The sequence below is a fragment of the Xenopus laevis genome, chromosome 3L, assembly GCF_017654675.1.
Source record: "Xenopus laevis strain J_2021 chromosome 3L, Xenopus_laevis_v10.1, whole genome shotgun sequence".
Lineage (NCBI taxonomy): Eukaryota > Metazoa > Chordata > Amphibia > Anura > Pipidae > Xenopus > Xenopus laevis.
The window spans coordinates 153,881,431-153,902,145 of NC_054375.1; the positions used below are offsets into that span (position 1 = coordinate 153,881,431).

Consider the following 20,715-nt stretch of genomic DNA (forward strand, 5'->3'; position numbering starts at 1 on the left):
ACTCCTGCATGCTTCCCTGGTGATGGCTACATCTGCTCCTTGAGGAAACATTTTTTATCTTCTTTTTGAAGGAATACATTTTCTCTATATTTTTTCTCCATAGAGATGTTTTTTCTGTGAAATCAGTTTTTATAGTAGTCCTTTAGAAGGGGTAAGTCCACTCTTGGGACCTTATATTGGGCAAACTGCTTCGTGCACGGACCTTGTTTTCTTTGACTGATAGAATACTGGCATGCCTTGTCCATATAATATTGACATGATGTTCAAGTGAATGTGACTTTAAGAAACCAGCTCAAGTATCATGCACTGTTTCAGCAGTACTGTTCATGCAATAAATGTAGCGACGAGGATGGGATTCGAACCCACGCGTGCAGAGCACAATGGATTAGCAGTCCATCGCCTTAACCACTCGGCCACCTCGTCTCTTGAGAACATGCTGGAAGACAGCTGGTGGTGAGTAGCGTTCAATGGTGTTGGTGTTTTGGAAACCACAGCCAGGGTGGTGGATTGTGCCCCAGTCCAACTTCAAATACAACAAGTAAAGGAAAGGTTATGGAGTGTACTCACTACAGTTGGGTCTGATAAATAACAAATATGCTGCGGATGATACTTTTCTTAAGAGATCACATAAATTACAATGCTTTAAAGGATATTAAATGAGAAGTTCTGACATTTATTTATATTTTAATTTGGCAAATAAATGATAAACTGTTTTCTTATCATCATATATAACAGGAAACAAGCAAATGAGGAACCGGCACACAGAGATCAATGCAACAGTTTATTGTGTCAAACAAGCACAACGTTTCGGGGGCTGGCCCCTTCGTCATCATCCAGGGGAGTGCAGTCTCCCTAGAGGACTGAGCACCAGACAATTGCATCATGGAAAGGCCAGGGAGTACATAAGAATTTCACTTATCACCATATAACACACAGCAATTTTGGTTCCTTTCATCTTGCATTGTTTCAAAAAAAAGTTCATTTCAAATTTTCCAATTTTCCTTTTTAGCTGCAGTATCAATAGTTGACGTCATTGACATATTAATGAGGATTCTTAGCATATTGTCAGTGCAAAAAGGCTCTGTTTTTGTGTAGCCTGAATAATAATTGTGGGTGGTTTCATAAAGGGATTTTTCAATGAAATAGAATTTAAATTTCAATTAATTAAGAATAAAAAAAATAACTGAACAACAAATTGACAGTCTTTTGAATGCTGTCCCACACTACCATTTTTTTAAAGGGATCCTGTCATGGGAAAAAAAAATTCCAAAATGAATCAGTTAATAGTGCTGCTCCAGCAGAATTCTGCACTGAAATCCATTTCTCAAAAGAGCAAACAGATTTTTTTTATATTTAATTTTTAAATCTGACATGGGGCTAGACATTTTGTCAATCTTCCAGCTGCCCCTGGCCATGTGACTTGTGCCTGCACTTTAGGAGAGAAATGCTTTCTGGCAGGCTGCTGTTTTTCCTTCTCAATGTAACTGAATGTGTCTCAGTGGGACATGGGTTTTTACTATTGAGTGTGGTTCTTAGATCTACCAGGGAGCTGTTATCTTGTGTTAGAGAGCTGTTATCTGGTTACCTTCGCATTGTACTTTTGTTTGGCTGCTGGGGGGAAAAGGGAGGGGGTGATATCACTCCAACTTGCAGTACAGCAGTAAAGAGTGATTGAAGTTTATCAGAGCACAAGTCACATGACTTGGGGCAGCTGGGAAATTGACAATATGTCTAGCCCCATGTCAGATTTCAAAATTGAATATAAAAAAATCTGTTTGCTCTTTTGAGAAATGGATTTCAGTGTAGAATTCTGCTGGAGCAGCACTATTAACTGATTCATTTTGAATTTTTTTTTTCCCATGACAGTATCCCTTTAATGGCATTAAGTTGAAGTAACACAATTTTGCCAATGTAACTCCATCTTTCTGAATTCAACATTATTTACCCAAGCAAAATGGCATTAACAATATCAAAAAATGTTACACCAAGTTCAAATCAATGTACGTTATTTTGACATAATTGGGTGATTCTTAAATGATACCCAAATTCATAAAAAGATTGCACTAAATGTCAAGAGTAAGCAGAAAATCATAACTTTAAAAAAAAAAAAAATTACAAATGTGACAATTTTGTTTCTCTTTTTGCTTTTTTGTACTCCAAAATGTTTTTTTAATGTCACGTTGCACTTAAGCAATTTTGCCATTTTATATTCATCTTTCTGAATTTCACAAGTCCAAAAAAAACTAAAATTTTATCTGCCCATGTCCCTTCTTATCACATGATTGGGAAATGGCTGATCCACCTTTAGCTCACTTTGGTTCTGATATGCTTGCTTGAGCCATTGGCTTTTGATTGTACACTCTTGTGAGCAGGACCCCCGCTATATATATATATATATATATATATATATATATATATATATATATATATATATATATATATATATATATATATATATATATATTGCGCCATCATCATAGATGATGATGATTGGTAAAAAATATAGTTGAATGCTATTAATCTATCCTCAAAGATATTAAATCCAACCAATGTCCAGGTTATTAGATAAGTTCTAGGGTGGCTGTGTATGTTCACCTTAGCAGCATGGGATGTGGAGTTTGTCAAATAAATATGTTATGAAAAAGCCTTTTAAACAACTAAACCACAGCATCACCTGATGACAGTCAGACACTTCATAGAGGAATTGACTCATACTTCTCATGTTCTGCAAGTCCTGCTCAAATTCTTCTCAATAACATTGGTCATTAGATTTCCTACTTAAATCTTCCCATCCAAACTCTGTCCTTCTCCTCTACTAATGATGGCATGGCCATGAATCCTATTAATTCAGCACTTTACCTGTGAGTTATCTTGAATCATCCTCACCATTTTCTCATATCTGAAATATTTCTATCTCCTTACTCCTTATCTCTGGAATTGTATCCCTGAATAACACTACAGGAATACAATAAATTCGTCTGGGGCCGATGTTGAAACCTTTGTACACTTTAACCCTTGATTTGTGTCTGTACATTATCCACCCAATTAGTTTGTAAGGTACAGACTATGGGACAGGGACCTCATTTCTACTGTGTCTCTTACCTTCTGCCACTTAATATCCATATATTTATACTTATTACTATGCTCATCCTCCTGTGTGTACTTTTCTACAATGTCAAATTGTACAGTGCTTCGTATCTAAGTAGCGCTTTATAAAGTAATATATACATACATACAAATAAATATGAACCATTAAGTCTGCCTGCCAGGTAAAAAGAAAAAGAAAAGTAAAAAGAAAAATAAGGCATTTTTAAATTTGTCATGTAATGATTTTCAGCTTACTCTGTTGTAAAACTGACATTAAGTGCAATCTTTTTATGAATTTGGGTTACCATTTAAGAATCACCCAAATATGTCAACATAAAGTACATCAATTTGAACATTTTTTTTAATAATGCACTTTTGCTTGGGTAAATAATGTTAAATTCAGAACAATGGAGCTACATTGGCAAAACTGTTACTCCAACTTTATGCTATTAAAATTTTTTAGTGTAGGGCAACCTTCAAAAGACTGTCAATTAGTTGTTCAATTCTATTTCATTGTAAAAACATATTTGTGAAACCACCCACTATTGTTATTCAGGCTTAGACAGAAACTGAGCATTTTTGCACTGACAATAGGCTAAGAATCCTCATTAATATGTCAATGACGTCAACCATTGATACTGCAGCTAAAAAGGAAAATTGGAAAATTTGAAATGAACTTTTTTTTGAAACAATGCAAGATGAAAGGAACCAAAATTGCTGTATGATATATGGTGATAAAAAACAGTTTATCATTAATTTGCCATATTAAAATATAAATAAATGTCAGAACTTTTCATTTGATAGCCTTAAAAGCATTGTAATTTATGTGATCTCTAATCCATTGCACATTTGTTTTTTATCAGCCCCAACTGTAGTGAATATACTCCATAACCTTTCCTTTACATGTTGTATTTGAAGTTGGACTCGGGCGCAGTCCACCACCTTGGCTGTGGTTTCCAAAACACCAACACCATTGGCCGCCACATACCACCAGCTGTGTTTCAATGTCTCCACGTGTGACGAGGTGGCCTAGTGGTTAAGGGGAGTATAAACTACCAGTCCTCATAGGGGCTACCAAAAGCCAGTCACAGCCCATAATTGTCACCCAGGAAAATTTTTCATGCTTGTGTTGCTCTCCAACTTTTTTTCAATTTAATTGTGGCTCATTGGTAAAAAAGGTTGGGGACCCCTGCGTTAAGGTGTTGGACTTCCAATTCATTGGTTTGCCCTGCACAGGTTTGAATCCTATTAACAGCAAAACCTTTATAAGGCCCATTGTTTAGATAAAGAGTTAACTGTAAATTCAGGCTACTAAGTTCTCCCAGCTGGATTTTTTTTTGCAGTAGCCCTTTGGAAGGGGTAAGTCCACTCTTGGGACCTTATATTGGGCAAACTGCTTCTTCAAGTGCATGGAACTTGTCCTCTTGACTGATAGAAGACTGGCATGCCTTGTCCATTTAATATAGACATGATGTGCAAGTGAACTTGATTTTAAAAAACCAGCTCAGGTATCATGCACTGATTCAGTAGTACTGTTCATGAAATAAAGGTAGCGATGAGGATGGGATTCGAACCCACACGTGCAGAGCACAAAGGATTAGCAGTCCATCACCTTAACCACTCTGCCACCTTGTCTCATGTGAAATGAATGAATCACAGCTGGTGGTGTGTGGCGGCCAATGGTGTTGATGTTTTGGAACCACAGCCAGGGTGGTGGACTGTGCCCCAATCCAACTCCAAATACAACAAGCTCCTAATACAACAATTCGTGCCCTTTCACACTTGAGAAAGGGCACAAATGGCCCGAAACATGTCGTGTATGGTAGTCAGTGAATAAATACTTTTTCATAGCATATTGCTTTGAAGTGCTCTCCTTGAACCTATTGTTTAAAGATTTGCCTAAGGGGAAGCGGTGCCCTAAATGAGGATAGATGCACTTTACACTGGAAATCACAGGCAGAGAGTAAGAACATTCACTTAAAGGTTTTAAATCTTCCCATCCAATCTCTGTCCTTCTCCTCTACTAATGATGGCATGGCCATGAAAACTATTAATTCAGCACTTTTCCTGTGAGTTATCTTGAATCATCCACACCATTTTCTCACATCTGAAATATTTCTATCTCCTTATTCCTTATCTCTGGAATTGTATCCCTGAATAACACTATAGGAACACAATAAATTCATCTGGTCCAGTCCTGAAACTTAAGGGCCAATTTCGAAACCTCTGTACACTTTCACCCTCGATTTGTGTTTGTACATTATCCACCCACTTAGTTTGTAAGGTACAGACTAAGGGACAGGGACCTCATTTCTACTGTGTCTCTTACCTTCTGCCACTTAATATCCATATATTTATACTTATTACTATGCTAATCCTCCTGTGTGTACTTTTCTACAATGTCAAATTGTACAGTGTATCGTATCTAAGTAGCACTTTATAAAGTAATATATACAGACATACAAAAAATATGAACCATTAGGTCTGGCTGTCAGGTAACTGTCTGGTCACCTTAGCAAGATAGGATATGAAATTTATAAAATAGTCTATAGGAGATAGCCAGGGAGGAGAAATTGAGTGCCGCACGATAGGTCGTCACCCTGTCACCGTTTCAGAAGAGGAGCGCATGCAGAAAATCGGTAAATAATTTCCTAAATAGAGCTTTGCGAATTGAAAGTCTAAACTGTGTTGGTGTTTTTTTTTTTTTAAAAACAAATACTGTTACTGGTCCTTTAACTATACAGGAGTAATTTATAGGGTGTGTGAGACAGATTGCATCCAACAATCTGGAATATGTTGACCTCGGCCTACATTGCAGCACCAAGTAGAATCGGTATAAGAACTACAAAGAGCTTGAGTTGAGATATCTTACTAATAGTCCATCATCTATTAAATTAACAGCACCAGAAAAGCAATATAGACATGTCATTAAACCTTAGGCACTGCTGAGAATCAAACTCAGGATCTCCTGTTTACAAGACAGGCACTTTAACCAACTAAGCCACAGCACCAACTGAGAAAAAGCTTTTTTTTTTATCATATCACAGTTAATTTAAATAAAATTTGGCTCAGTTTGATGTAAATCTTTCTATTTCCTGGTCTTTTCATATGACAGTGGCACACGTAACTCTGCAAATATCGATAGCACTTTGGTGCCAGTGGCTATGGTCAATATATTCCAGATCCTATGGTGATGAAGGGAAAGCAATTCCCCTAAATTGTATCATCATTGTCATGATCATTGTCTTGATTTTACCAAGAAGAACTGTGGTGATCTAAGAAAAGGATAAAAGATTGAGTAGAGAGCAAAATGGTTTAGTGCCGGCTAAACTTTTACTTTCGGACTTGTTAAAGTCTTCATCCTCCTTCTTATCCAATAAGGAAAAAACAATTGTTTTAGTAAAAGATCACAAAGGCTATTGTGATACTAAACTCTATAGTTAGTATAGATATGGGTATATATCATTTATGTGGAAGTAGGGAGGGGTGTGTGTTTGGATGCTGGGTTTTCATTTGGAGGGGTTGAACTTGATGGACTTTTTTAACCCGATATAACTATGTAACTATGTAACTATGTTGCCATTATCATCTGAAAGCAGTGCCATTTCCCTAGAATGGTTCTTATTTATTATGCTCTGTAACTATTACCTGCCTAGTCTGTTTGTTGTTGAACCAGTCCTGAGATGGATGGCTGGTAACAATAGAAATGACTAGCCTACACTAGGTACCGCTCACCAAATATACCTGTTGTCACCCTGAGTCTTGTTTTCTTTCTACTGGGACATTTAACTCTTCATCCACTGGAATATCAATTGGTACTTCTGCATGCTCCCCTGGTGATGGCTACATCTGCTCCTTGAGGAAACATTTTTAATCTTCTTTTTTGAAGGAATACATTTTCTCTATATTTTTTCTCCATAGAGATGTTTTTTTCTGTGAAATCAGTTTTTATAGTAGTCCTTTGGAAGGGGTAAGTCCACTCTTGGGACCTTATATTGGGCAAACTGGTTCCTCAAGTGCACAGACCTTGTCTTCTTTGACTGATAGAAGACTGGCATGCCTTGCCCATTTAATATTGACATGATATGCAAGTGAATATTACTTTAAGAAAACAGCTCAAGTATGCAATAAATGTAGCGACAAGGATGGGATTCGAACCCACGCGTGCAGAGCACAATGGATTAGCAGTCCATCGCCTTAACCACTCGGCCACCTCGTCTCTTGTGAAAATGCGGCAACACAGCTGGTGGTGTGTAGCGGCCAATGGTGTTGGTGTTTTGGAAACAGTCCAACTTCAAATACAACAAGTAAATGAAAGGTTATGGAGTGTACTCACTACAGTTGGGTCTGATAAATATCAAATATGCTACAGATGATAATTTTCTTTAGAGATCACATAAATTACAATGCTTTAAAGGATATCAAATGAGAAGTTCTGACATTTATTTATATTTTAATATGGCAAATAAATGATAAACTGTTTTCTTATCACCATATATCACACAGCAATTGAGAGCCTCAACCTTGTTTCAGTAGCTTGAACCTGTGAACCGGGGTCGAAATATGTGGATCCCACCCTCAGTGCAGTAACTATTGTCTGATTAAGGTTTCTCAAGCGCTTTGCATTCTATAGTAGGAAATCTAATGGCCAATGTTTTTGAAAAATTATTTCTCAGAGTAAGAAAATTGATGGCAAAACTTGAAACGTGTGTGTGGATTCATTTTTAAAGAGTTGGTTAAAGCAGCGGGCTTTTGTAATTGTTGGCGCTGTGGCTTAGTTGGTTAAATCGCCTGTCCATTTTATAAATACCACGTGCCATAGGTCGACCTGGCTGCAGTGCCAAATGGTTGGTTATTAAAATGAATTGAGCATATCCCAGTGCATTCTGAAAAATATGGGCCAAACACTTCATATTTTGGTACTGGATAGGATGGCAAAAACATTCATAAGACAACGTGGTGGTTAAGACGATGGACTGCTAAACCATTTTGCCCTCTACTCAATCTTTTCTCCTTGGCTTACGTCACCACATTTACTCTTCTTGGTAAAATCAAGACAATGATCATGACAATGATGATACAATTTAGAGGAATTGCATTTCCTTCATCACCATAGGATCTGGAATACATTGACCATAGCCACTTGCACCAAAGTGCAGTTAATTAACTGTGATATGGTACACCACATTACTTAGCAGCTGGCGCTGTAGCTAAATTGGTTAAAACACCTGTCTTGTAAACAGGAGATCCTGAGTTCAACTCTCAGCAATGACTAAAATGTAATAACATGTCTATTGTACTTTTCTGGTGTTATTAATTAATTGAGTATATGATATACTATTAGTAAGATATCTCCAACTCTTTGTAGTTCTTCTACCTATTCTACCTGGTGCAGGTTGCTGCAATGTAGGCCCAGATCAGACTTGTTGGATGTGATCTGTTGATCTCTGACAAACCCTATGATATCTCCTGTGTAGTTAAGTCCTTATTGTGTAAAATCTGTGACTAGTTTTAAGTAAGTAGAAAATCTAAAGATTAATGTTTCTGAGAAGTGTTTATCAAAGCCCCTTGAACAACTTGAGAAGTGTTAGCAGATTTTGTCATGTATAGACAATGCATTGTTACAGTGTATGTCTAGTAAACAACAGATCCTCAGTGCCTTCACTTTGCAACATATTTATTTTATAAATGCCATATCCTCTCTTGATAAGGTGACCAGACAGTTACCTGACAGGCAGATCTAATGGTTCATATTTTTTATATGTATGTATATATTACTTTATAAAGCGATACTTAGATATGAAGCACTGTACAATTTGACATTGTAGAAAAGTACACACAGGAGGATGAGCACAGTCACAAGTAAAAATATATAAGATGTTCAAGGTGTATTCTTGCTTTGATACTTCTCAGAAACTTTGGTCACTAGATTTTCTACTTACTTAAAACTAGTCACAGATTTTACACAATCAAGACTTAACTACACAGGAGACATCATAGGGTGTGTCAGATCGATAGATCACATCCAACAAGATCTGGAATAAGTTGACCCCAGCCTACATTGCAGCAACTTGTACCAAGTAGAACAGGTAGAAAAACTACAAAGAGGTGGGGATATCTTACTAATAGGATATCATCTACACAATTATTATGAAAAGATCGAGTAGAGAGCAAAATGGTTTAGTTTTGCAGAGCAACTGAAAAAATGTGCCTTGCGACTCCAAAAAGAATCCTCTTTTTCAATATACTATATATGTTTGAAACATTTATTTTCTAATCACTCCTTCAGCTACACACAAATGCCTTTTATGCCTGCTGAGCTTTTACTTAAACCTTCAGACTTGTTAAAGTCTCCATCCTCTTTACTTTCCAGTAATGAAAAAACAGTTGTTTTAGTGAAAGATCTAACGGATCAACGGAGAGAAGCTTTGGTTGAGTTTATGGAATCCTCCATTAAGATATCAATTGACTCTTTCAAAAAAAATTTGCAATGTGTCACAGTTGGCACCCAACACCAGAACAAATGCCAAGCACCCTGGTCTCGGCTCGTGCTTCACCTGTAGTGTGACCACCTGTGGCCTGGGAGGAGCCCTCAGCTACTTGGATGCCACCAGGACTTAAACGAGAGGTACAAGGCTAGATGTTCTGGATAGGCAGAGGGGCATGACTGTTAGCGAGAGACTTTGAGCAGAAGGTCATAGTACAAGGCGTTAGGCAAAAGATTAGTCAGATCTGGCCGGGTCGGGGCAGGCAGAGAATAAACATAGTCAGGCAGGCAAGGGTCAAACCAGGAAGTCAATCAGAAGGGTAATCACAAGAGGTAGTCGGTATTCAGGCAGGTGAAAAGATTTCTGTCGGCTGCCGATAATATCTCTGCATGTATTGCCGATCATACGATTTTCAGTGGGAGACTGTCACTAGCTTTTGTTGGACATAACTTTCGTACGATTGCTGTCAGGGGCAGAACATTGGCTGATCTGTTCTTTTCTACTTTATTTGATCTGAATGGTCAGTGGCAGGTTGGGAGATGGGAAAGTCCGATAGTTCGAGGATTCATACAATTGGATATTTGCAGCTATTGCCAACTTAAGAAAGCACTTTTTAGCTATTGGCTAAATAAGGAAGCTCCTTCAATAACAGATATCTCTAATTACCTTAATATTTTTCTTTTCATGTTTTTGTTGAGTTTGATCGAGCCCACTTATTTGTTACTTGTAACATGTTTCTGAAACTGCAGGATTGTAGTTCCTTTTTGCTTTGTGAAAATCCAATAAAATATTTGAACACAAAACGGTTTAGCGGTCCATCGTATTAACCACTCAGCCACCTTGTCTTATATATGCTTTTGCCATCCTATCCAGTACCAAAATATGAAGTGTTTGGCCCAGATCTGCATATTTTGCAGAATGCACTGGGAAATGCTACCAACTATTTGGCAGTGCAGCCAGATTTTCTATGCATGACATGTGGGAGATATAAAATGGACTGTGAAAACAAAGGCACTGCTGAGATTCGAACTCAGGATCTCCTGTTTACTAGACAGGCGCTTTAACCAACTAAGCCACAGCACCAACAACTACCTCTGTTTAATGCCTTCACATATTCTTTAACAAGGAATCCACACACAAGTTTTGCAAGCGATACTCTTACTTTCATCAGATCAGTTTTTCAAAAACATTGAAACATTTTCAAAAACATTGGCCATTAGATCTCCTACTATAGAATAAAAAGAGCTTGAGAACCCTTAATCAGACAATAGTTACTGCAATGAGGGTGGAATCCACATATTTCAACACCTGTTCACAGGTTCAATCTACTCAACCAAAGTTGAGGATCTTCTTTTGTGCCAAAGCTCTTAGAAGACCAACCCCAAAAGCCATTCCTTCTAATGGGTCGGCATGAGCTTTGTACTTCCCCAGCCAAGTTTTATTCTGTGACTCAAATAAGTTGTGTGTGAGTTTTATGTTTTTCTGCTGTCTGTTTGTTCAATCTTAAGGATATTTGCTGGGTCACCATACCTGTGTTTGCTATTGAACTCCAAGTGCCATCCCACATCGATTTAGATTCTAGCCGGCGGGAATGCAGTTCGGGGAGATATGTAGTCGATATGTCACCGGGCAACTAATCTCCATGAGTGTCTCTGCCCTAAAGGTATATAAGCCATTTCCCATAAATGTGATAAGAAGGGACATGGGCAGATACAATTTTAGTTTTCTTTGGACTTCAGAAAGTAGAAGTTAAAATGGCAAAATTGCTTAAGTGCAACTTGTTGACATGAAAAAAAAAAACATTTTGGAGTACAAAAAAAGTAAAAAGAAAAATAAGACATTTGTAAATTTGTCATGTAATGATTTTCTGCTAACTGTTGTTGTAAAACTGACATTAAGTGCAATCTTTTTATGAATTTGGGTTACCATTTAAGAATCACCCAAAGATGTCAAAATAAAGTTCATAAATTTGAACTTGGTGTAACATTTTTTGACATTATTAATACAATTTTGCTTGGGTAAATAATGTTGAATTCAGAACAATGGAGTTACATTGGCAAAACTGTTACTCCAACTTTATGCTATTACATTTTTTAGTGTAGGACAGCCTTCAAAAGACTGTCAATTTGTTGTTCAATTCTATTTCATTGAAAAATCCCTTTGTGAAACCACCCACTTTTGTTATTCAGGCTTAGACAGAGACTGAGCCTTTTTGCACTGACAATAGCCTAAGAATCCTCATTAATATGTCAATGATGTCAACCATTGATACTGCAGCTAAAAAGGAAAATTGGAAAATTTGAAATTAACTTTTTTTGGGAACAATGCAAGGTGAAAGGAACCAAAATTGCTGTGTGATATACGGTGATAATAAAACAGTTAATCACTAATTTGCGATATTAAAATATAAATAAACTTTTCATTTGATGGCCTTAAAAGCATTGAAATTTATGTGATCTCTAATCTGTAGCAAATTTTTTATATTTATCAGCCCCAACTGTAGTGAGTACACTCCATAATCTTTCCTTTACTTGTTGTATTTGAAGTTGGACTGGGGCACAGTCCACCACCCTTGCTGTGGTTTCCAAAACACCAACACCATTGGTTGGTAAAAATATAAAGGAATGCTATTAATCTATCCTGAAAGATATTAAATCCAACCAATGTCCAGGTTATTAGATAAGTACTGGTGTGGCCTGTGTATGTTCACCTTAGCAGCATGGGATGTGGAGTTTGTCAAATAAATATGTTATGAAAAAGCCTTTTAAACAACTAAACCACAGCATCACCCAATGACAGTCAGACACTTTATAGAGGAATTGACTCATACTTCTCATGTTCTGCAAGTCATGCTCAAATTCTTCTCAAAAACATTGGTCATTAGATTTCCTACGTTAATTTTCCCATCCAAACTCTGTCCTTCTCCTCTACTAATGATGGCATGGCCATGAATCCTATTAATTCAGCACTTTACCTGTGAGTTATCTTGAATCATCCACACCATTTTCTCACATCTGAAATATTTCTATCTCCTTACTCCTTATCTCTGGAATTTTATCTCTGAATAACACTATAGGAACACAATAAATTCATCTGGGGCCAATGTTGAAACCTTTGTACACTTTTACCCTTGATTTGTTGTATTTGAAGTTGGATTGGGGCACAGTCCACCACCCTGGCTGTGGTTTACAAAACACCAAGACCATTGGCCACCACGCCACCAGCTGGTTGGGCAAACTGCTTCTTCAAGTGCATGGACCTTGTCCTCTTTGACTGATAGAAGACTGGCAGGCCTTGTCCATTTCATATAGACATTATGTGCAAGTGAACGTGATTTTAAGAAACCAGCTCAAGTACCTTGAGGTGGGCAATATTGGGCTGATCCGTTTGTGGGGTCTAGGGCCCAACGATCGGATCCTAACAAATGGGAACGGGCGGTCAGATTGCGGGGCCACATCAACGAAGAGATGCGGTCGCGATCTGATGGGATTTTTAGTCCCATCCGATCGAGATCTGGCCGACTTTCGTCCAGATCTCGATCGGGGAAGCCCGTCGGGGGGCCCCATACACAGGCCAATAAGCTGCCGACTAAGAGACAGGGACCTCATTTCTACTGTGTCTCTTACCTTCTGACACTTAATATCCATATATTTATACTTATTACTATGCTCATCCTCCTGTGTGTACTTTTCTACAATGTCAAATTGTACAGTGCTTCATATCTAAGTAGCGCTTTATAAAGTAATATAGGTCTGCCTGTCAGGTAACTGCATGGTCAACTCAGCAACAAAGATATGGCATTTATAAAATATATTTGTTTAAAAGGTAAGGCACTGCTGAGATTCGAATTTAGAATCTCCTGTTAACTAGACAGACAATTAACAAACAAATCCACAGCACCTGCTGACACATAGCGTCGCATCGCGGCTGAATCGGCCATGTAGTCCTGCCCTAACATAAAAAAAATCTGCTAACACTTCTCAAGCTGTTCAACGTGTATTCTTGCTTTGATAAAGAGTTCTCAGAAACATTGGTCATTAGATTCACTACTTAATTAAATCTAGTCACATAATTTACACAATCAGGAGATATCATAGGGTGTGTCAGTCCGACAGATCACAACCAGCAAGTCTGATCTGGAATTTGTTGCCCCCGTCCTACATTGCAGCAAAATCCACCAAGTAGAATAGGTAGAAGAACAACAAAGAACTTGATCTCAATGATTAATAACACCAGAAAAGTTATTAACACTTAGGCACTGCTGAGACTTGAACTCAGGTTCTTCTGTTTACAAGACACGCGCTTTAACCAACTAAGCCACAGCACCAACTGGTAGGGGATGTCATTTACCATATCACAGTTAATTAAAATAAAATTTGGCTCAGTTTGAGTCTATTTCCTGATCTTTCCATATGACAGTGGCACTTCTAATTCTCCAAATATCGATAGCACTTTGGTGCAAGTGGCTATGGTCAATGTATTCCAGATCCTATGGTGATGAAGGGAAAGCAATTTCCCTAAATTGTATCATAATTGTCATGATCATTGTCTTGATTTCACCAAGAAGAGGAACTGTGGTGATGTCAGCCAAGGAGAAAAGATTGAGTAGAGAGCAAAACAGTTTAGTTTTGCAGAGCAACTGAAAAAATGTGCCTTGCGACTTCAAAAAGAATCCTCTTTTTCAAGATACTATATATGTTTGGAAACTTTTATTTTCTAATCACTCCTTCAGCTACACACAAACACCTTTTGTGCCTGCTAAACTTTTACTTAAACCTTCAGACTTGTCTCCGTCCTCTTTATTTTCCAGTAATGAAAAAACAGTTGTTATAGTGAAAGATCAAATTCTTATAATTACACTGCTTTTCCCTTACTTAAAGGGATACTGTCATGGGAAAAAAAATTTTTTTTCAAAATGAATCAGTTAATAGTGCTGTTCCAGCAGAATTCTGCACTGAAATCCATTTCTCAAAAGAGCAAACAGATTTTTTTATATTCAATTTTGAAATTTGACATGGGGCTAGACCAGGGGCAGCTGGGAAATTGACAATATGTCTAGCCCCATGTCAGATTTCAACATTGAATATAAAAAAATCTGTTTGCTCTTTTGAGAAATGGATTTCAGTGCAGAATTGAACTGGAGTAGCACTATTAACTGATTCATTTTGAAAAAAACATGTTTTACGATGACAGGATCTCTTTAACTATTAATACTAAGTTAGTTGCATACAGGTGTAAACTGGCTGTGATGGCCGAGTGGTTAAGGCGTTGGACTCGAAATCCAATGGGGTCTCCCCGCACAGGTTCGAATCCTGTTCACAGCGCGGTTCTTTATAATGGTCACATTTTTTAGTTGATAAGAAATTTGTAAATGCAGATACAGAGTAACCGCTGTTGATTTTGATTCCAACCTGGACACTATCTCAACTCCATTTTAAAAAATTCAGTAATACAATTTCACAATTTTAACGTTATCTCCCTAAATATCCTACAATAATGTCCAAAAACATACACCAGCTCACGATTCTTGAATCGTATATCTAGTTCATAAAAGTGGCACCTAAAAAACTATTTATCATCAAGGTGTACAAAACCATAAAATTCATGAAAATTCACAGATTTTTTTTAATTATAAATTGCTCCAGTTTTACTTTCCTCCATTTTTGTGGCCCTTCCTATTTGGACTAAATAAGTCAGGGTTAAAGCCTCTATTGTATATGCTAAAAATAATGTATTCTCTGTCCTGTGTTTAAGAATACAGCTGCTGAGTCAATATAAAGACTCCGAGAAGGATGAGTGAAAAAAATCAGATACGTGTAGACCTACTGTTTCAACACACATCATCCATCATGTGATAAGCATTTGATTTACAGAAATTAGAAACAGACCAGGAACAGGCAGTACTTTAGTCAGCAAACACCCTTTTATTGGTGTATTCTCACCCTTTATTGGTGAGAGTACACCAATAAAGGTTGTTTGCAGACTAAAGTACTGCCTGTTCCTGGTCTGTTTCTAATTTCTGTAAATCAATATAAAGACTACAGTGAGGAAATTCATTAAATGTACATTATATGACCAAAAGTATGAAGTTTACTGGCAAGTTTTATGCAGCACCTCCCCTTGGTGCTGTGACTTAGTTGGTCAAAACTCTCCTCTTTTAACCATAAGGTTTGGAGTTTGGACCTCAGCATTGCTGGAAAACATCAGATTCTTGCCTATTTATGTGTATCTTTACCTGACCTTGAACAAAAGGGTTAAATTTTTGACTTTTAGCCCTCTGAATCTACAGGCAAGAGAAAAAAAGTTGCATAATTGGCTATTAGAATGATTATTTTTCTTACTTTCTTCATGGTTTTGTGCTTAAGGCGGCGCTGTGGCTTAGTTGGTTAAAGCACCTGTCTCGTAAACAGGAGATCCTGAGTTCAACTCTCAGCAGTGCCTTTCATGACACATTTGGCTTTGCATGTATATGCCAATCTATCAGTTTTGTGTCCAGAAGTGTAAATGGTTTGAAATTTTGAGATATGGCAATGTAAAATTGCTCTCTGTATTGGCCCAAACTAACAGATCATCTCCTACATTTGTATCCACTTTTGTCCTATATGCCAAGAATTGACAATGGCAAATTAAATTTCAGTTTCAGACAGAGCCACAAATAAGAGAACATTTGCCATACCTTAAGCATGGGGTCAGAAGTTACAAAGTCATAGTAAACACAACTTATGGCAGATGATAATGAAGGTGTCAAGCAGTCTAAAGGTGGCCATACACAGCCATTTGTTCTAGCAAAGGGTTCACCCACGAAGGAGAAACGATATCTGAGAAGACTTTTGTTGTATCTTTGCTTGTGTCTTTATCCTTGTTGTAAATTTTTCAGCCATTGTTCCAAGAATATCTTAATCAGTAAATAAATGTAAACCACAATTGTTAATCTGAGAGACTTTTAACTTTTGCGCCTAAAAGTCTCTTGGAGAGCAAACATATATTTTGCCCGGTCTGCACCTTAACTATCATTCAGGCTAGGGCCCCAAGCACTGCCTTGGTCCCCACTAGAGGGGTGGAGTAACAATTGTACATAGTACAGTGCAATAGTACATAGTGGAGTGCAATTGTAACATAGTAACATAGTAAGTAAGGTTGAAAAAAGACACACGTCCATCAAGTTCAACCGTTTAGTTTTTTTTGTTTTTTTTTTAAATCTGCCTAACTGCCAGTTGATCCAGAGGAAGGCAAAAAAAACCATCTGAATCCTCTACAATTTGCCTCAGAGGGGGAAAAAATTCCTTCCTGACTCCAAAATGCCAATCGAACCAGTCCCTGGATCAACTTGTACTATGAGCTATCTCCCATATCCCTGTATTCCCTCACTTGCTAAACACCATCCAACCCTTCCTTATACCTATCTAATGTATCAGCCTGTACCACTGATTCAGGGAGACAATTCCACATCTTCACAGCTCTCACTGTAACAAACCCCTTCCCAATATTTAGCTGGAACCTCTTTTCTTCTAATCGGAATGGGTGACCTTGTGTCAGCTGGAAAGACCTACTGGTAAATAAAGCATTAGAGAGATTATTATATAATCCCCTTATATATTTATACATAGTTATAATATCACCCCTCCAGCGTGAACAACCCCAATTTGGCCAGTCATTCCTCATAGCTAAGATTTTCCTTTACCAGTTTAGTTGCCCTTCTCTGTACCCTCTCTAATACAATAATGTCCTGTTTGAGTGATGGAGACCAAAACTGTATGGCATATTCTAGATGGGGCCTTACCAGTGCTCTATACAGTGGAAGAATGACCCCCTCCTCCCTTGACTCTATGCCCCTATTAATACAGCTCAAGACCTTATTTGCCCTTGATGCTGCTGACTGGCATTACTTGCTACAGACAAGTTTATTATCTACAAGGACTCCAAGCTCCGTCTCCATTATGGATTTGCCTAGTGCAGTCCCATTAAGGATATAAGTGGATATTTTTACATCCCAGGTGGATGACTTTACATTTATCAACACTGAATCTCATTTGCCACTTAGCTGCCCAGATTGCCAGTTTGTCAAGATCGTGTTGCAAGTGCCACATCCTGGATGGAATTAATTGTGCATCTTTGAATTTGTATAGCAGTATTTACCCATTTATTTAAATGCATTCATTTGGTTAGCACATTTCCTTTAAGGTTATGTGTCTTTCATGTGTCCATCGTTAATAAATATAGTACATTTTTTAATACATTATATCATTAACAAGGTTCTCACTATCATGCATTGAGCTTGTTTTCCAGATTCCAGTGTTTTTCTTGCACTGCTGAGACATGGCCCAATGATCAAAGAACTGAGTGCCTGCCAAAGGTTGTAGACGTCCTTTCCTTTGAGGAGCCCTTTGTCATGACCATGACCTCCACTACCATCTTCAGTTCCTTCACCACATTGACCATCCTTTGTGTCTTCATCAGATAAAAGGATGCCACTATTGTCAAAGCCAATTACTGTGATCTATCTTATGTCCTCTTGGAGTCACTATCATTGAGTTTTCTCCGCCCTCTTATTTTCATAGGACAACCTTGTAGATTAATTTGCCTTTTCTGTCAGCTGACCCCTGGAGTCATCTTTGTGCTCAGTGTTTCATACGTCCTCGCCAAGACCATCATGGTGGTCTTTGCCTTCCAAGCTTCCAAACCCGGAGGCAGTATGAGAAGGTGGCTAGGACCAAGAATCCCAGGCTTAACAGTGTCCACTTGTACAAATCTACAGCTCTTCATTTGTATCTTCTGGATGTTGTACTGCACTCCATTCCCTGAGAGAAACTCCAGGATCAAGACTGGGGTCATCATATTCAAGTGTTATGAATGTTCAGACACAGTGCTGTGGTGCATGGTTGGATGCATGGGTTTTTTGTCATGTGTCTACTTCCTGGTGGCATTTCTGTCAAGGAAATTGCCAGATACCTTCAATGAAGCTAAGTGGATCACCTTCTCCATGTTGATTTTGCATAGTGTTTGGATTTCCTTTGTCCCTGCCTATCTCAGAACTCAGGGGTAAAAACATCTTAGCAGTAAAGGGTTTGGTATCATATCCTCAAGTGCTAGCTTTGGCTTGCTGAGATGGCCTAGTGGTTAAGGCATTGGATTCAAAATCCAATGTGTTTTACCTGTACAGGTTCAAATCCCGTTCACAGTGATGTTCTTTATAATGCTCCCATTGCTTAGTTAATAAGAAATTTGTAAATGCAGATACAGTGTAACCACTGCTGATTTTGATTCCAACCTGGGCACTATCTCAACTCCATCGTAAAAAAGTCATAGTAATACAATTTCACAATTTTAACGTTATCTCCCTAAATATGCTACGATAATGTCCAAAACCATACACCAACTCACAATTCTTAACTGGTATAACTAGTTCATGAAAGTGGCACCTAAAAAACAATTTATCACCTAGGTGTACAAACCATAAAATTCATGAAAATTCTCAGATTTTATTTAGTTACAAAAACAATTCTTGCCTCACATACAGACAAAAAGTCTAACAGTCTATCATGGCCAGTAGATGCCAGCAGTTATCTATATAAGTGAATTGCTTCAAACCAACAGAAAAAACATTGTAAAAATAGGGATGCACTGAATCCATTAATTTGGGACCATGAAAGATATAAACTATAGTACAATATTAAATATAAGAGCTCATTTACTGACACCCTGGGTGCAATTGCAAAAGCACTAAGTGATGCAAAATAGCCCCCTAATAGTGCAGTGGGTGCAAACGGGATCTTGTACTTGATCCAGACTAAGATTCTTATTGGAAGCAGAACCAGCCTATTGGGGTTATTTACTGTTTACGTAATTTTGTAGTAGACTTAAGGTGTGAAGATCCAAATTATGGAAAACCCCAGGTCCCGAGCATTCTGGATAACAAATCCCATACCTGTACAGGGTTTTGATGCGCCTGCTCCCACCAGTGTTGCCAAACTTGAACATGTGATTGACGCCCAAGTTAGGGAATGGGTGAGAGGCAGAAACATGACCAATATCGTTGGTGGTCTGGTGCACTGCACTCCCCAAATACCCTTCCAGCTGCCACTCCCTGCCCCATACAGGGGCTCTCAGTCGCCTGTGTCCCCCCTTCTCCACAGCAGGTAAGAGAGCGGCTAGAGAGGGGGTATATTATTTCAGCTATAGAGTAACCAGACCCCGTGATCACTGGTCTGCTTCCTCTATAGGGGACACATGCACGTGGAAATTCTCAAAACGTCTAATTTTTCTTGATTGAGTAAATCTGCCCTAAATTATAAATGTTGCCATTCCTTCCTTTTGGTTGGCTTCCAGCAAAATAATCTTTCATATTCTACTTCATTATTATATATAAACACAGCACCCTATTTCCAACTATATGGACCCGCCGTGATTCCATGCTAACTGATATCTTTAATTTGTAGAATGTATGATCATTTCCACACACATAAATATATACTGTATATATACTGATAAAGGCCCTTAAAATGTTGATGCTTTAATTGTATATGCTCTGACATCTGTCCTTTTATGTAAAGGAATAATAATTCATAAATGTATAAATACATTCATGTTGCACAGTTTTCCTATAATTATAGAAAGATAATAAATTGCTGATAAAGCCAAAGGGAAATTCAGCATAAGCCAAAACCAAAGATATTTTATTTAGTAACCAGATACTGAGGTTTTATTTCTAAATATATATATATATACTGAAAGGGAAAAAGCTATGAATGCTAAACATATACATATAATACATTGGATAAAAGTGAGATCTTTAATACAGAAGTTCATGGACATATCACATTCTCATATAAATATATTCTCATTTAATCTTTTTAAACATATGCTGTGCCATTGGTAGAGAATTGAATTAAGATATCCTAATGCAACAGGAATTTTAAACCTGCCCAATGAATATCTGACTAATTTTTGATCAGTTATGATTCAGGCAGTTTATTGGTAGGAGCTCATACAAGGACCAACCTGGACTCTTGGGGGCAAATTCACTAAGATTCGTAGTTGCGCCAGCGTCTGCTTCACCGCACTTCGCCAGGCGAATTTTCGCCAGCGCTACGCAAATTCACTAAAATCTGAAGTTGCGCTCAGGGGAAACGAAAGGTTGCGA

The 20,715-nt window shown here is 37.9% G+C and overlaps 8 non-coding genes across 8 annotated transcripts; 2 read left to right on the top strand and 6 right to left on the bottom strand.

Annotated features, from left to right (window-relative positions):
• Positions 1 to 341: 341 nt before the first annotated feature.
• On the bottom strand, positions 342 to 423 carry trnas-gcu. The gene has a single exon. It is a non-coding gene; the product is annotated as a tRNA-Ser (tRNA).
• Positions 424 to 4,640: 4,217 nt separating this feature from the next.
• Positions 4,641 to 4,722, bottom strand: trnas-gcu. The gene has a single exon. It is a non-coding gene; the product is annotated as a tRNA-Ser (tRNA).
• Positions 4,723 to 6,024: 1,302 nt separating this feature from the next.
• On the bottom strand, positions 6,025 to 6,098 carry trnat-ugu. The gene has a single exon. It is a non-coding gene; the product is annotated as a tRNA-Thr (tRNA).
• A 1,126-nt stretch (positions 6,099 to 7,224) lies between these two features.
• On the bottom strand, positions 7,225 to 7,306 carry trnas-gcu. Its single transcript has one exon. It is a non-coding gene; the product is annotated as a tRNA-Ser (tRNA).
• Positions 7,307 to 10,584: 3,278 nt separating this feature from the next.
• trnat-agu lies at positions 10,585 to 10,658 on the bottom strand. Its single transcript has one exon. It is a non-coding gene; the product is annotated as a tRNA-Thr (tRNA).
• A 3,170-nt stretch (positions 10,659 to 13,828) lies between these two features.
• trnat-ugu lies at positions 13,829 to 13,902 on the bottom strand. The gene has a single exon. It is a non-coding gene; the product is annotated as a tRNA-Thr (tRNA).
• A 915-nt stretch (positions 13,903 to 14,817) lies between these two features.
• On the top strand, positions 14,818 to 14,899 carry trnas-cga. The gene has a single exon. It is a non-coding gene; the product is annotated as a tRNA-Ser (tRNA).
• Positions 14,900 to 15,942: 1,043 nt separating this feature from the next.
• Positions 15,943 to 16,016, top strand: trnat-cgu. The gene has a single exon. It is a non-coding gene; the product is annotated as a tRNA-Thr (tRNA).
• Positions 16,017 to 20,715: the final 4,699 nt, after the last annotated feature.